Below are 4901 nucleotides of genomic sequence, written 5' to 3'. Positions count from 1 at the left end.
TTTGTAATAATTGTGAACATATCTTTCGTGAAAAGTGTTCTAAAAATTATGTAAGTATTTGGTACTAAAAGACCAAATCTTTATTCTAAGCTTTAGTTTGTCATTCACTTTTCTAAAAACAAACACTCTGGGGTCATTAAAAATTAACCTTATAGGTAGCTAATGTTCTGTATAAATACCATGTATCTGGGTTTGATTTTATACTATCTTCCTTGTGTTGATATTATTTATATATATATATATATATATATATATATATATATATATATATATATATATATATGTATGTATGTATATACATATATATATTTATATATATATATATATATATATATATATATATATATATATATATATATATATATATATATATATATGTATATATATATATATATATATATATATATATATATATATATATATATATATATATATATATACAAACATATATATATATATATATGTATATATGCATAATGTCTGTATATCTAAATATATATATATATATATATATATATATATATATATATATATATATATATATATATATATATATATATATATATACATACGTATACACAGATTCATATATAGATGTATATATATATATATATATATATATATATACATTTTATATATACATATATATATAAAAAATGTACATATATGTATATATATATATGTGTGTAAACCTATATATATATATATATATATATATATATATATATATATATATATATATATATATATATATATATATATACAGGCATTATACATATAGATATGTATATATATATGTATATATATATATATATATATATATATATATATATATATATATATATATATATATATATGTATTCATATATGTGTGTTATATACACACACATATATATATTTATATATATATATATATATATATATATATATATATATATATATATATATATATATATATATATATACACGTGTGTGTGTTTGTGGATGCAACTGCACCAGCTTTTGGTGTTATTAACAACGGGCCTCCTTGAGTCCAAAACGAAGCTAAATCATGATTGCACACGTTATTCATTTAAAGGTGACATGAATAATATGTTTCACTGGATTCAGTTATTTGATTGGCCAAAGGTGTCAGATATATTGTATTATACGAAACAAAAATATAAACATGCAATTTTGCAAAAATTTTACAAAGCAATAATAAGATTCTGATTAAAGAACAAATTGTTCAAATAAATTCTGTTGTTCTCTAACTAATTGAATCGAATATTCTTGTGAATTAAATTTTCGAAATGTTTGATGTACTTGCAATTAATACTTAGAATATATTCTGCATAGTTTTAATTGACTTTCGATTCGCCTCCCACAAGCCTTAATTGATTTTAAATAGCTTAATTAAATATCCTATCACTTTGAATGGTTGTTATATTTCAGCATAACTGATTAAGAGCGTCATAGACGTGGTGTTTAATCGAGATATTTTTAGTAACCAGTAAATTGATATTGCCAAAGGTGAAAGAGTTCTCGGACGCGAAGTATTTGATAGATACTTATTTTTTACGGATTGATGGATGTAATTTTATATTGGAGAATAGAATCAAAGCATCAATGTCATAAGTATATTAACAAATAATCAATCAAATTAGGCAGTTTCCAATAATGTTGGTAATTAGATTGATATTCATATTATGAGGATGACATATAATGATATATGATAATTAATTACGAAACTCTATTTATGATGGTGAGTGACTGGTGCGTTGGAAAATAGAGGCAATAGTTTCATAGCTCCTCCCCAGACCCCAAACACCCTCGTTACAGCTCACACTTAAATAATGAATATTTTTCATAAACCTTCATTAAAGAATCCATAGTAATAACTTCAAATTTAAAAGAGGTTCTGAAAGGGAACTTAGAACTCAACTTTGAAAACCTTTTCTTACTAAAATACAATTATTTTTATAAGAGCAGTGAATAACGTGTACCAGTGAAAAGCGTCTGCAGAACGATTGCCTGATGATTCGTTATTTTGTTTATTGAAATTGAAAACGAAATATTACCTAAACAGGGATTTCTTTTTTACAAACAATCCAAGGGGGACAAAAAGAACCAGGAGAAAGGGTTATCGAATAACAAGCTTGAATTAAAATATTCATATCTTCTCTATACAATCAATTGAAAGAAATATCGTGTTTACAAAAATATCTATATTTTTGAGAGTTTAATTCATATCCAAACCATAAGGAAGCTTGCTTAAAAGAAGTAAATTGTATTCTAATACCCAGCTTCCTTAACTATTGAAATGGAATGGAAAACTATTATACACGAGTTAACATTATCATTACCATCATTATTACCTGGCTGCAGTAAGTCCGAAGGACTCCAACAGGGATCATAGAAGAAAAAAGAAAATAGGTAGAATAGCCTGCCTGAGAGCTCTAACTCCACTCCAAGATTGTGGAAGACCATAGTACAGAGGCTATGGCACTACCCAAGACTAGGGAACAATGGTTTGATTATTGGAGTGCTGTACTCTTAGAAGCACTTTTTGCCATTGCTAAATAGTCTCTTTTACAGTTATAAGTGGACAGTAGCCAGTAAACAATTCCAATGCAGTAGTTAGACCCTAGAGTGAAATAGAATGTTTCGGTTATCTTAGTGTTGTTAGGAATCCAGTATGTGTAAAGAATAGGCCAGGCTATTCAGTGTATGTGTAGGCAAACGAAAAATAAGCCGTAACCAGAGAGGGGTCCAGTGTAGTACAGTACTATCTGGCCAGTCAAAGGACCCAATAACTTTCAAGTGGTAGTGCCTCAACTGGTAGCTAGTGCCTTGGCTGACCTTCTACCTAACAGGAAAAAGAAAAGTAAGACGGTATTTATCAGAGCTATTATTCAGAAAACTATTATGAACTACAGACAGTATTTTACGCAGAGTATGATACCAAAAATATATCATTAAACCGCTCGTTTTTTTCTTAAATCTGCGGTGTATGTTCCTTACAAAATAATTTACCATGTATAGAATGATAGAGCACAGTGGAGTACTATATATATGAAATACTATTTTTACCTGTTTTTGAGATATTTGCTTTTGAAATTGGTACTCTTTATCCTGCACTGATGACTCTGTGTTTCAAGTTAATGTTAACTATAATTTTCTGAGTTTACTAAATGATATCCAAAAATGGAAAATATGCCCTTTGATATTTCAAAGCAAAATTCTGTATTGATTTCTCTCTCTCTCTCTCTCTCTCTCTCTCTCTCTCTCTCTCTCTCTCTCTCTCTCTCTCTCTCTCTCTCTCTCTCTCTCATACTTTTTTGCACAATCAACTAGATTTTATGGGTTTGGCAGGATATGCAAATATTAATGTATTTTCCATTAAAAGTTCAGTAGTTTAACGAAGTTTTCTTCAAATAATTTCGAATGTTGTTATGAGTTTCCGAAACTATTAAATGCAAAAATTATTTTTCCTTGTAAGAAAAATAGTAAACGCATTTCCAGATATACAAAAATGTAAAAAAAAAATCAAATTAAAAAATCATCAATCGGTATATATATATATATATATATATATATATATATATATATATATATATATATATATATATGTGTATATATATATATATATGTATATATATATATATATATATATATATATATATATATATATATATATATATATATATATACAGTATATATACTAACAGTGTAAATAAAATATATTTTTAATTGTAAAGTAGGCCTAATGATTAGAAACACATTTTTCATAATTTCACACACACACACACACACACACACACACATATATATATATATATATATACACATATACATATATATATATATATATATATATATATATATATATATATATATATATATATATATATATATATATATATATATATATATATATAGGTTTCGTTATGAATTAGTAACATTTCTCCAATATCAAGACCTTTTATCTTTATTGTCCCAGTACAAAATATCATTTAAGAAGTTTTAAAATCACTTGATAATCCGATTTTGCTGATTGCAGTGTTATTGATAACCAACATTCTTCAAATAACTAACATTCTTCATATTCTGGTTTCATTTAGTTCTATTACCTTTGACAGATTCATTTTGTCTTCTTATTCCAATTATGCATATTTTGAGTAAGAAATTTTATCTAAATAGACCCGTCATTTTGCCTGATTTTCCTCTAACTCTAAACATATGACATCAGCAAAAAAACATTATTTTGTTTTACACATATTTGATTTAATGAAATTAAGCTCTATTCCTATCCTGAAGAAAAACAGGTGCATTCCTCATTCTTTCATTTGGTTTTAAACGAATTACTTTATTATTGGTGGCTGATGTGGTAACGTCCTTGACTAGTGAACGCCTGACTGGGATTCAAGTCTCTCTCAAACGTGTTAGTTTCTTTGGTTGCTGCAACCTCACCATCCTTGTGAGCCAAGGATGGGAGCTTTGGGGGATCCTCTAGGTCTATCTGCTGAGTCATCAGCAGCCATTTCCTGGCCCTCCTTGGTTCTAGTTTGAGTGGAGAGGGGGCTTGGGCGGTGATCATATGTATATATGGTCAGTCTCTAGGACATTGTCCTGCTAAATAGGGCAATGTCACTGTCCCTTGCCTCTGCCATTCATGAGCGGCTTTTAAACTTTAAACCTTCAATTGTAAAAGCATTTTTGTTATTTGGCTTTACGAAATAAAAACGTATGTAGGAAATAAACAATATACTGTACTTGTCATCTTTCATCTGCTTCATGAACAAACATAAGTTGGAAATAAACAACAAACTATTGTGGATTTATTTATCTGTTGTTTGACATCTTTCCAATTCACGATTCATCTTCTTCTCCTGCAAAGATTTCTATCCTGATTGATGTGA

Source organism: Palaemon carinicauda, chromosome 15 (genome assembly GCF_036898095.1).
Source record: "Palaemon carinicauda isolate YSFRI2023 chromosome 15, ASM3689809v2, whole genome shotgun sequence".
Lineage (NCBI taxonomy): Eukaryota > Metazoa > Arthropoda > Malacostraca > Decapoda > Palaemonidae > Palaemon > Palaemon carinicauda.
Note: the sequence above shows the minus strand (reverse complement) of the source record.